The sequence below is a fragment of the Akebia trifoliata genome, unplaced genomic scaffold (assembly GCF_017979445.1).
Source record: "Akebia trifoliata isolate Shusen 1 unplaced genomic scaffold, ASM1797944v1 Contig00829, whole genome shotgun sequence".
Lineage (NCBI taxonomy): Eukaryota > Viridiplantae > Streptophyta > Magnoliopsida > Ranunculales > Lardizabalaceae > Akebia > Akebia trifoliata.
The window spans coordinates 19,757-33,857 of NW_028237247.1; the positions used below are offsets into that span (position 1 = coordinate 19,757).

The window sequence follows — 14,101 nt, forward strand, 5'->3', positions numbered from 1 at the left end:
AAAAAAAATGAGGGTATACCAATGATTTTCGGTTAGCCTCAAATATTTTCGATTATCAGATAGTTTTTTTTCTTTCTTTCTTTTCTCTTTCTAGAGTGGCCATCTGACCTTGTCTATTGCTGCCATTCCAAAAACACCCGTGTATTACAAGTTTTTCAATACCTTTATGTTCTAAAACATGTCAAGTTGAGTCAACTCAACTCGATTTTGCTTTGCTTTGAGTCAATGGTTAAATCAAATGCAGGATAAGTAAATCATCACACACTAAAATAAGACTTTAATTGATCAATATATATAAGAAACCAAACTAAGTCTACCATATCCGTCCATAAACATCTAAACATGATTTATAAATAGATTATAACATTAAACATGACTCATTGGCCTAAATGGTTCATCCCTCCGTAAGTGGAATGGGTTCAATAAACAACAGCCTGACTCAATCCTTGGTTTCTCGATCTGGAACACCATGACCATCTCCACTGTAATACCATTTTGCCTCTTGCATATATGCTTTGCATAAATCTGCCCACTAAAATGATAAATAACAAAAACACCACTATTAAATCAGGTTTCTTTGATTTTATAAAATAAAATATAAATATAAATATCGGAGAATGAGAGGAATACATTGTATATATTAACATGATTTAGTTTATAATTCTTGTTCTTACTTATTTTACATGCCGGGCTTAGTATAAATATCATAATATATGATCCATCCTTTGAGTGAATGTTTGAACCTTGAAGACCAAGCTCACAAAATTTTAATCCATTTTGACTTTATTAAACTCATGAAAAATTGGGAAGTCGAGGCATCATCAGAGATTCCAAAACTTATTCATAAAGGTATTTTGTCATTTTCTCGATGATGTTATAAATAGGGTAAATTAAATTTTATAAATTTAAGATTACTAACTGTCATTTTAAAATCTTAAAATAGGTCATTGGGCCCACATTAATTATCATATTGACAATCCAAAAACACAGTCTTCTAAATTTTATGAATATATTCATATTCAAATATAAATATTACAAAAAACTGTTTTTCAAGCTTGATCTAAGGTATTGAAAACAGACAGTCCCCGAACACCCAAATTTAAGATTAAAACCATGAACAATAACTATTTTTAAAGTTCATATAATTTAATCATCTACAACTCCATTTAATCGGTTTATGTTTTTGAATGTCACAAGATGCTTAAGTTAAAAAATTTCTTTTTTTTCACTATGGCAAGAGAAAGAAAAGGGGCATAATGGGTGTATGTCAAAAGGCGTTTTATTATCAGCACTCATTATATGTGTGTGTGTGTGTGTGTGTGTGTGTGTGTGTGTGTGTGTTGCGCGCTCGCGTGCGTGTTTGCAGAAACGAACTAAGCTAGCAAATTGATCTAGGGAACCAAAGCGAACCAGGAAAAGAATTATCTCTACCTACCCCTTCAAATTGAGTTCTTTCTAGGATGGCAAACACATGAATTCGAATTGAGCAAACAGACAAACAAAGTAATATAAATCTATTCTAATCCTAATCATAATCAATATCCCAATCTCCAACTTCTACATATCTGATTTGGTGCACATCATAGCATACCTTATTATAGTCCAACATAGTGATTTAAAATGTTATTTTAAGTCAACTTGTGTAAATTTTTAGATTCGACTCATTTGGCCGAAATATATTCATATTGGACCTCACAAGCGTGGGTTCAAATAGGGAGTTAGTTTGGACCATATGAATGTAAATAGATGTGTACATATATTTGATCATATTCATAATCATATATATGACGATGATGATGATATATACCTTGGCCCAATTATTAATTACAGAAAACAAAAATAAAATTTAACAAAAGAAAATGGATAGAACAAAATAACAGCAATGAAATTTAACAGGAGAAACATGTAATACCGTTTTCCTTATGTATGGTATGATGTTGCAAGATTGATCTTTAAGAACTTCATAAGCCTCTTCATTCCCAGTATTATAGATAGCTAGAAAACATATTTTCATGTAATCTGGAAGCTCTTCCACTGCATTAATGTCCCATCTGCAAAATGTTTCATCAAATTCCAATTATTTCACTATTATTAAATATAGAAAATTGGGTCGGGTAAGTTATTTTATTCCAACCTAATTCTTAAATTTAGGATAAGTTCCAAAATATTTTACATATAACTATGAGAGCTTATATTTAAGAACAAACATATTTTATAATACCAATTGACAATTGTATAAGGTGAAAAGTGGAATTAATCCTAACCCTATACGTGTCATCATCTGGTAAGACTTGATTACAAGCTGAGTGTAGTTCGAACTAGCCATATTTGTGGTACCTTAAGTTGGAAACAACCCACCTCTCAACTGCATCAGTAAATAGTTGAAGTTCATCCGAACAACCATAGACATCATAAATATCATCAATTATAGTAATAAAAGCAGCGAGTTTTGTAATTTCTCTCCGGTTGTATCCGTACTGAGGCTCAAACATTGCACCGACAGACAGACCAGAAGAAACTCCATCAACCTATCCCTAGCAAAGCTCAATCTTTCTCCAAGGCCCAAGTTCCTCCTCCACCTAAACTCCAAAGAACAAAAACACAAAAGACTGTTACATGGCCCAACCTTTTGTGACATATATACATACTTACAAAAATATACACTATGTGAAAACTGAAAATTTTGACAAGAAAATTAGACGGGTCAAACCCCACAAATTTCAAAAAGTGAATTTTGGTGGCCTATGGCTGTTGAAATTTTTTATAATCCCCAATTCAATGGCTTAGAGACATCAAATTTCTCCTATCCTTCATTAATATAACGGTTTTGGTCCGTCGAAAAAAAAATTTTGACAATGAAAATTTTGATGCCTTGGTGTGTCAAATTTTATGAAATTCATCGGCCTTGAGCCGTCAAATATAAGTTTTTTTTCATGTTGTCATATATCAAGTCTAAAAATCTCATATCTAGGTAATATATATTTTAATTGGAAGGAATATCAAGACAATCTCAATCAAAATATCCAATACAATCCGAAATGTTCAATATTACTTTCAAGTCATGTCTAGAATTGGAATGTATCAAATGAAATGTTTCGAAATGATATGGAACTTTAAACTATCAATAAATATTTATAAAAAAAATGTACATCATGTTTTTTTTACCTTGAGAGAGATGTTATGTCATCTTGGTGTGTATTTTGAACCATGTTGAAGTCCAACTTGGCAAACTTAAGTAACAATGGGTCCATGTCATCCCTTGTATCATAGGCATCTATGAACCACCTAGATTCCAGTCTTGGCGTCCTCCAATGGAAGGGGAGCTCCAAGGCATGGCTCACTTGTTTGGAAAGATATGTATCACTGTTCCCTTCGACCACTTGGAGTTGTCTTGTGAATTCTTGGGCCTCCTCCAATATATATTCTCCTTTGAAAGCATAGAATGAAGCTTCATACAAACTCAACATTCCTTCAACATCTTTGCCAATGCTTGTCTTAAAATTACCTCCCATTTTTTTCTTTGAAGCTATTAAATACATCTAGTTTTCACAAAAAAACATTCCATAGTTAATAGATAGATAAGAGCTGGATTTTTGTTTTTATGGTCATGATGAAACTTTTAAGCTACTCTAGGATAAATATCAAAAGTGTTGTGCTTGAAGTTCAAGCCCCCTCATTATCCACCAAAGGAATTTATCTCGGCTTATCTGGTATGTGTGGATTGTTAGGGTATTTCACGTACCCGAGAGATTTGGGTGAGATATTATGTTCTAAGAGGCCAGTTGCCTCTCCCTACTAGTCAGGTCTACATACGGGTTCAGACACCCGGTAATTATTATAAAAAAAAAAAAAAGATAAACACATCTTCAGGATATGCCATATATGCATCCCTAGGATGAATACCAATCATATGTCATGCAATGGATTGTGATCCATTGACTCATGAAAAAACACAAAATCTCAGTCATTAAAATATAAAATCCATATGTCAAGATATATGTTGGAGATATGTGACATATCTTGAGATACGTATTTTATCTTGATATAATGATGAGAGACAAATTTCTCAAAACACGATCAACTTTTGACGAAATTCCCATTTTGGCTAATTATTCATTTTAATTCTCAAAACATGAAGGGTGAGGTCATAAGTTTTTCAAAGTGATGATCTTGCTTCTTGCTGGTTTAAAGAAGGAAGATCGTGGACTTTCTTTTTTTTCAAAGTGACAATCTCTATAGTTATAAAAGTGTAACGATCTCGCAAGTTCATAGCACTCTCACTACTTTATACCAGGGTGCGATCGCACTTTTTATGTTAATTTTGGGAATTAAAATGCACAGTGAAATTGTCATATTCAGTTCACGAAATGGTATTTTACCCATGATAAAACACACATTCTGAGAATCCAGTCGCTACAAATTTAATAGCAATAGTAGGAATAGTTGTAATGGTATTACACCTTGAGATACTTTATACCCATGTTGTCCAAGGAGCCTAAAGTGTAAGGCTGTGGCACATAGATCGTCTATGAAAACATCATCATCCTTGATGCACAGCATAGTATCAAGGGCCTTGCTGATCTCATTTTCAAAATGGTACCCCACTCCCAGTCTTTGGACGGTATCAATCAGCTTGAGTCGAGACGATGGTCCCACAGCTTCATCAGACATGCGCCTCACATCTTTCATGAGATCCTCAGCTCTTTTAGTGTAGATCTCCCCCTAGACAGTACAAATTTTATACATTATTAGTGAGATCCTTGCAACTATAATATATGACATGTATCGTATCATGATTACCTTATAATCACTCTTTATAGATTGTATAAAATCTTGATCCCAAACGCTTGGCTTATAGTTTGCCAATCTCCTTTGTATCGTTGGATTACTGATTCGAGCGCTAACCAAGAATCGAACATGGCTAATCCAACATTTATTGGGTTCAGTTATGGCAGGGATGTGTGTGGTAGGATGCAAGTGTTTGAAAGGAGATTGGAAGAGAAGATGAAAATCCATTTCAAATTTCAACGGTGTTGCATATGTTGTGAAGTTCACTGTAGCATTGGCTAGTCCATTTAAAGGCCAAACTTCTCTGTTTAACCTAAGAAATCGAGTCACACAAGTCACGCAGGTGTGACATAGCAAGCATGATAAATATCTGAGTCCTGATAAAATGATTCCCCAAGTGGCATACCCAATCGACTCCCGACGTGGCATGTGTCAGAACCATGGATCTGTACTCTTAGAGATACATTACTGCATATATTCACGGCGATTTTCAGTTTTGTATCCCAAGAAGTATGGATCTACGGTTCTGACATATGTCACATCAGGATAGAGAAGTCCATTGAGCATGCCCGTGAGGGCATTTAATCATTACTCTAAATATCGTCATGGCATGAGAAGAGTTCATCATAGTTTCAAAATTTGAATCCACTCCAAACTCGTCCAAATCAACTTGACTAACTTGTATTTGAGGAGGTGACTCGGTCAAATCAATTTATCGAAGGGGCCTATCAACTGATTTTGCTGGTATATTTAAATATTTTTATGGGAACAGAATAATAAATATTACTCATTTTTCTTAGCAAACTTTTTAGCAAACTTTTTGGCAAAACAATTTTTCAAAACATGAGTTAGAGGTTTTGGAATGGGCTGATTTTTGGTGAGGATGATCTCTATGGTGAGGAGATCATCATCACCAAAAATCAGCCCATTCCAAAACTTCTAACCCCATCAAAAACAGTTTACAAAAAATGGACGGTCCACGATTTTTCAACTGGTAAACAAGGGTTAGAAGTTTTGGAATGGGCTGATTTTTGGTGAGGATGATCTACTCACCATAGAGATCATCCTCACAAAAAATCAGCCCATTCCAAAACTCTAACCCATGTTTTGAAAAATGTTTTGCCAAAAAGTTTGCTAAAAAGTTTGCCCTTGAACGCTACCCTATATATATATATATATATATGGGAAATGTTCAGCACCATAAGTTTTACCACACACTTTAACAAACGTTTTTTGTCCTACATGGGTTAGAAGTTTTGGAATGGGCTGATTTTTGGTGAGGATGATCTCTATGATTAAAAGATCATCCTCCCCAAAAATCAGCCCATTCCAAAATGTTTAGCCCCATGTTTACACGTTGAAAAATCGTGGACCGTCCATTTTTTGTAAATTATTTTTGATGGGGTTAGAAGTTTTGGAATGAGCTGATTTTTGGTGAGGATGATCTCCTCACCATAGAGATCATCCTCACCAAAAATCAGCCCATTCCGAAACTTCTAACCCATGTAGGACAAAACGCGTTTGTTAAAGTGTGTGGTAAAACCTAGGGTGCCGAACGGGACCCTATATATATATATATATGGGGGGCGTTCAATGGCCAACTTTTTAGCAAACTTTTTGGCAAAATTTTTCAAAACATGAGTTAGAGGTTTTGGAATGGGCTGATTTTTGGTGAGGATGATCTCTACGGTGAGGAGATCATCATCACCAAAAATCAGCCCATTCCAAAACTTCTAACCCTATCAAAAACAGTTTACAAAAGATGGACGGTCCACGATTTTTCAGCTGGTAAACATGGGTTAGAATTTTTGGAATGGGCTGATTTTTGGTGAGGATGATCTACTCACCGTTGAGATCATCCTCACCAAAAATCAGTCCATTCCAAGACCTCTAACCCATGTTTTGAAAAATGTTTTGCCAAAAAGTTTGCCCTTGAACGCTACCCTATATATATATATATATATATATATATATATATGTATATATATATTTGAGATCTTTCTTGCTTCAACCATCCGACTTTCTATTACTGTTTAGGATAAAAAGAATGGAAAACAAGTCATTAATTGCTCCTCTACTCTGCTGTACTCCACTAAGGAAGAAATCAATCCTTCATGCATTCTTTCTTAATGATGTACACTAGAATGTGTAAGTCATGGAGAATCAACATATCTAGCTAGTTGGTACCCACAATGTTGTGGTGCGTAGAACTTACAACTTATGCATGTTCATTAAATGGTAAGTGGCAAAAGTAAAAGTAATTAGAATTTTAAAAAAAAATTACTGACACATGTTAAAAGCTTTTTACTTTTTAGATTTTATTTTTTATTATTATTATTATTATTTTTTTTTTTTTTTTTATGAAAAGAAATACTTAAAAGGGCCTTGGTGGAGTGATTTTTTTTCTAAATAGTCCCTAAGTTTTGGACGGTTCTCATAATAGTTCATTTAGTAAATTTTTCTTTTTCTTGATAGTCTCTCAATCTCATCTCACGGTTATAATGTCTTTGAATACTCAAACTATCATTTTCTCATCTCTTCTTCACTTACTTAGATTTTTCGAAGGCAATTTCAATCATTTTCGACAATTTTTTTTATCATGAATGATATTCTTTCAATTTTGAATATTTAGATATATTTTTTTCGATGTATCATTAAAATAATGAAGAACAAAGTTCATATTCTAAAAAAAAATTATGAGTACATCGTAACTTCTGATTTGTAACTATGATATATGCATTTTTTTTGTATTATATTTATGTGGCTTTTATTATAGATTTGCATTGAATTTTTTTGTGAAAATGATTTTCTAGTTATATCAAGATATTGGTCATCTACCACTATCTCATTGGGTTTAGAACTCCACTTCATCATTAATTTGAATCCTAGTTGATCTTTAATCTTCTCCCTTGTATATATTTGGGTATTGGGTTGTAAAGTATACTAAGTCAAATCGTCTGAGGTTTGACAGAGAAAGGGAAAGGGGTGTACAAGGATTTCAGAGCTTGTGTTTGGGATTAAAACCTTGAGTGATTATTTATTGTATTGTTCTCCTTCAATTTCTTAGTGAAAAAGATTGGATTTGTCCATGGACATAGGCATCGTTGTCGAATCACGTAAATCTTAGTGTTCTTTGGTTTGCTTTTTAATTTTCTTTGTTACTTTCTTCATAATTGTATTGAACAAAGATCTCCAAATTCACAACATTGGATATTTCGAGAAAATTTACCAAGTATGGAAGTAAAAAAAAAATGAAAAATCTAATTTACTTATAATGTCAAGTTCATCACTTTTTATTGTTTAGGTCAATATTTAATTATTGTTAAATTCAACAAATATTTATATAAAATAAATTATTAAAAAAAAAACATCGAACTTGACAATAATTATGAACTTGACACTAAGTGGTGAGTTCGACAATAAAAATGCTGTGAAATAGACAATAAAAAGTGGCAAACTTGGTACTGTAGATATGTGGTTCTCGATTACGATAGTTACACCTACTAAGGTTTCAGAGTCGCCACCATTCATGTTGTAAGTGGGTGTGAATAGTCACCCGAAATGTACATTTTTGAAATAATGTCATTTTTGGGGTTTAGTGACTAGATGGATAAGATACCAATCCTACCTTGAGATCGGGGTAAGCGGCTCAATTGGAGAAAAATGAAGGTGTTAGGCACCATTTTCTCCACGTCAAGTGACGGTAACCTCAAAGAACTCAGTCATTTTTTTAATAAAATTACAAACGAAATAAAGTGCCACGTGTTGGTGATTTGTACCCTAAATAGGAATTTAATGTCGGCTTAGACTATAGGGAACATCTCATCGACCGAGATGACCCATATAGAAGTTTAGCATTTACATGACATACGTTTGAAAAGTATTGACTAATGGATAGGTGTCCATTCTCATGGATAGAGAAGGATTCGAATTCCAATTGTCTTAAAACGATTTAAGGATTAAAATCGATTTTGTTTTGAAAGGGATTACAACCCTTATACTTTCAATCGGACTGAAATCCAATCTACTGGAGATAAGGGAGGGGAATATTACATCTTAGAGGTCTTCTAAAATAAAATAAATAGAAGAGAGAGATAGTAGAAGAGGGAGATGGAGAGGGTAGAGAAAAAGATGAGGAAAATTTGCTTTGATCCACCTTGAAGCTTCAATCTTGCTTTTCTTTCTTTTATTATTCTTCTTCAATGTCTTCTAAGGTCCTTAATAAAATGTGATAATGAAATTCCTTTTCTAGAAGATTATATGAGAGAGTAGTAAAGAGAAGAGTAGAGTTGAGTTGAGTTTTTTTTTTTATGAGACTTGGGGGGAGAATTGGTAAGACTTGGTAACCTTTGTTGAAAGAGGATGGGGGGTATATTTATAAGTGTTGGGAGGATATTTTGATGGTATAATAGAGTAAAGTATTGGAGAGAGTAAATAATGTCATGATTTTAAAGGTGAGGGGTATGTAATTTTTAGTAGATAGGAGGGTAATTATGTAATGAAAGAAATGAGTGGTATTTTGATCCAAATGGTTTGGACTTACCCAAACCATTTGGGTAGAGTGTTTGATGAGATGAGATGAGTGATGGAGAAATATGGTGTAAGGGGTTAAGTGTTTGATTGAGTATTAGGTTACTTGAGGAGGTAGGGTAGTTAGATTAGGGTAATGGGTTGTGTAAAAGGTGGGTTGATTGGATTTTGAGAGAATTGAGGGGATGATAACATGTAGCAAATGAATATGTGAGAGTGAGGTGATGAGATTGGTTGATTGGTGATGGTGGTTGTTTGATTAGATAAAAGGAGTGTGGATTGGTTTTGTGGGAAAGGTTTTGTAAGAAATAATGAGGGAAGTGTGGGTTGTGATGTGAGTTAGTAGAGTGTTTTAGGAAAAAGTGATGGGTTAGGGTGTGGAGAATATAGGTTATGATGTGGGTAGTTGATTGTATTAGAGAAGGTGAGGTGGGTAGGTTAGGGAAGGGTATGGGTTGTGTAAGAGGTTAGTGGTTGGATTTGGAAGAATTTAGGGGATAATGACATGTGGCAAATGGAAATGAGAGAGTGAGGTGATGAGATTGGTTGATTGGTGATGGTGGTTGTTTGATTAGAGAGAATGAGTGTTAGTTAGGTTTGTGAGAATGATTTTGTAAGAAATGATAAGGGGAGGTGTGGGTGGTGATGTGAGTTGGTGGGTGTTTTAGGGAAATGTGATAAGTTGGGGTGTGTGTAGAGGATATGGGTTTTGATGTGGGTGGTTGATTGTGTTAGAGAAGAATGATAGATTATGTTAGGATAGGGTATAGGTTGAGGTGATTTTGGAGAGAGGTTAAATGATAGATGAATTGTTTAAAGAAAAGTGATTAGGGTAGATGATTAAATGAGGGAGGTGGGAGGGGATGATGACATGTGTCATCTTTTGATGAGAAGATGGTGATTGGTTGATATGGGTAGTGGTTTATGGGTTAGGGTTGTGGGTTGGATATAAATTGGATATGGATTTGAGCTTAAGGATTAGGCTTGGATTTTAGGAAGGTTGTAAGTATTGTGAGATTAGGTAGGGTTTGTTTTAGGGTAGGGTTGGGTATGTTGGAGGTATTTTGGGGTTTAGGTTATGTGGAATTAGGTTTAGGTTAGGGGATAAGGTGAAAAATTGATTTTAGAGAGTTGAAGGTTGGTGGGTCGTAGATGGGCTTAGGGTATTTTTGGTTTCAAAGATGAAACGGTGAGGATAGAGGAAGTGATAGGTGTCCTAAGTCTCATTTTTTAATTTTATTCATTTTTTTGAGGGTTTTTGAAATTATTAAATTGATCAAAATGCCACGTGTTGGCAAGTCGAGCCTTTTATACCCATTGGTGGATTTTATCAAGAATTCAAGTATTTTTATTTCAAGAGCGGTACGGTGAAGGTGGGGGGGTACACCAAATATTTTTTGGTCGGCTTACTTGACCATCAGGGGGTCTTAGGGGCCTTGGTTCGATCAAAATGTCAATTTTCAATGACTTGGGCCCTTAAGGCCTGTTGACCTATTTATTTGGAAAATCGGTATTTTTGGGCCCTTTCGAATAGGGGCCCGTTCAAATTTGGATGTCTACAAGTACTGGAAATATGATAAGAGATTTTCATTTTTTTTTTTTTTTTTTGAATTCAATACTAAGTAAATGTAATAGAAATATCCAAAATGCATAAATCATAGTTGCAAATAAAAAATTACAACGTAATCATCAAAAATTTAGAATCTCAATTTTGCTCTTCATTTTTTTTTGTAAATCATTGAAATATAAAAAAATACATCTAAATGTTCAAAATTTAAGAGAATATCATTCCCCATTCGTCATTTATGATCAAAGATCGTTGGAAATTATCGCACTCGTCATTGGAAAATTGAAGTAAGTGAAGAAGATGAGAAAATGATAGTTTGGATATTTTAAAGACATTATACAAGTGAGAGAAAAGGTCCATGAACTATTAAGAAAAAAAAAAAAAATTACTCCATTGACTATTAAGAGATCGCCCAAAACTTAGGCACTATCTAGAAAAGAAAAAAAAAAAAAAAAAAAAAATCCATTTGATAGGGTCCTTTAAGTAATTTTCCCCTTTTCCCCCTTACTTGGAAGTTTGAACTCACTTTTTGGTTAAACAATGTACACACCATACATAATGTATCTCGAGGATGGGTGACCATCTTCCTTTACCTTCTGTCCTTCCTCTTTCCAAGAATATCCCCATTAGCATTGCCTTTTCTCTTCTACCCCATTCCAAAAAACACTCTTAGGACTTTCTACATTGTTTTTCCTCTGACCCCTTACAACACAAGCAAACTCTAGTATTAGATGTAAAATATGAATTTAATTGCACTGGACAGACCCATTAGGTACTAAAGCCCATTTACTTTGGACCAAGATTAGGTTTTGAACCTATTAGGATAAGATGGATGAGCAATCTCTGATTGAAATAAGAATGAGCCAAGATTAAGCCCAACTTTAAACATTGCGGCCAATCATTCCATATATGTCCGGGGATTATTCCAAGGAAAAATGGAACCTTAAGGGAAGCTATTTGTTCCTCCTATCTCAATTGATCTATTATGGGCATTACTAACACATAGTTCAGCTACTACTTTACACTACTCTCTCTCAACTCAACTCCACTCTACTCTCCGAGGAAGAAATAAAAAATTCTTCCTTCATGCATTCGTTGCAAGAAATGTACAGTAGATTGGGAATTTTATAGAGTAAATCAAACTTAGCAAATTGGTAGTTTGGAACCCACAATGATTTATAAAGCTTACCACTTATGGGTGTTCATTGAAGCATAAGTGAAAGTATATTAGAATTAGATATTTACATTACATGTTGAATTTTTATTTTTTTTTCATTTAATTTTTTTAATGATTTTCTTTTATTTTGTCTCCTTCTAACCCTCTTTTGGATTTTTAAAATTGTTTGAAACTAGGAATAGCCTAGCCTCGAGCAACGTGTAGATTCTGATGAATTTTATGGATCAAAATCTCTCTATTAGAGAGATTCTATTGACACACCAACTTTTACTTACAACACACCAATCCTTAGAAAATTGAATGCACATATAAATTGGTATGTTAATAGAACTATTGAAGCTCTCTTACTTTTAAGGGGATGTTTGATTGCCGTGAAAATTCTTACCTTGCAAATCATTTGTCAAGCAAATGATGTCATTGCAAATCCTTTTCCTTTGTTTGAGCACATCATGGAAAATCAAATAGAAAATCTCTTTGTACTTTTTCATCTACATTGGATCGTATAAGGTTTTTTTTTTTAGATTTTTTTTGTAGGTCTAACTTTACTAATCTTGTCAGATTTCAAATCTTACAAGGGTCATTGAGCACATCTTGTGCATCAAAAAACATGCATGAACCAATGCCACAGGGATGTAGAGGACCAAATTCTATGAACTTACCTTCAAAAAAATATGAACTTTAAAATAATAATAAAAGTTAAAAAAAAAATTATTTTTCACTGTTAAATTTTAATTTTAAATTTGGGAGGTCAGTTGTCGTTCATTTTCAAAACCTTGGATCAATTCCCAAAAAAATGATTTATTTATTTATTTATCAGATATGACTTTTTACAAGAAATCTAGAGGGCTATGGTATTGGATTGCCAAATTGTTAATCCATTTGAGCTCAATGACCTTTAGTAAGATTTGAAATCTTACTAAGTGACTAAGGAAAGTGTTCTCTCTTTTTTGTTTAAATTAAATTAGAAGGTAGGACGAAAAAATGTACATGTATCAAAAGGATTTATTTGTAATTTAAAATCATGATTAAAGGGTTTTAAAGATTATATAATAAAAGAAAAGATATTTTTGTAGTTTTGAAAACTAACCACCATTGATCATTGGGTTGGTGGTTGCAATTTTATTGTTTTTCCAAAATGACCTTTCTTAGATCAAGTTTAAAGGTAAAAATGGAGGTATTTATGAGATCCAAATTTGGTGCCATGTAACAAATCATTTTCTTAGCGGGAGGGGTGAGAAAAGATTTGTTGCCTCACGAGGCAAATCTCACTCATGTGAAAAATCATTTTTTTTTCTATTTTTTTGTATGTTTTTGCACTCAAACACTGTTATATTGAAGTTTTCCACAGCAAACTATTTTGCTTAGAGTTTGTCGTGTAATCAAACATGCCTTAAGTATAACTTTGTCCAAAATGTGTATATATATATATTATCAAATGGGGTATACAATAAAAGTGCCAACACTTTGGTAATAAATGAAAAAACCTTGTATTATTTGAATTTTTTCCTAATTACATAAGTTCTAACCTCATTCCATGTTTGAAGCTATATATCAAACATACAGTTCAATAGGAGGGAAAGCACATATTTCCCAAAGTATATGTTTCCTGGGGAACCATTTAAATTTGAGAATACATTCTATGCAACCTTTTCTTTTTTAAATTATATCCTATTGAATATATCTTCGAGGTTTTCATCCATAATATAAATTTAAAAAAAAGGGTCCAATGGAAAAAACTCCACATGTTACAAATAACATTTTCTTTGAATTAAGCTCAATCCGTGAGAAACATTTATTAAACAATTAAAATAATATTAATTTTAAGTTAAAGAAATAAATTTTCATAATAGATCTTTTTTTTATGCTAAGCAAGCAAAGATATGTGTTAGAATAAGCGAATAATTTATAATGATTCATAGTCGTTTCCCTACATTTCCAGTTTTAAAAATCTAAATGGAGATAGGCCCATTTTATCTCCACAAAATGATATTCCAGTACTCTATGGTTAATTATAGCACATCGACAACCTGATTTCCTTC

At 33.3% G+C, this 14,101-nt stretch overlaps 1 pseudogene; it reads right to left on the minus strand.

Annotated features, from left to right (window-relative positions):
• Positions 1–319: 319 nt before the first annotated feature.
• On the minus strand, positions 320–5,355 carry LOC147381009 ((-)-alpha-terpineol synthase-like; annotated as a pseudogene).
• Between the last annotated feature and the right edge of the window lie 8,746 nt (positions 5,356–14,101).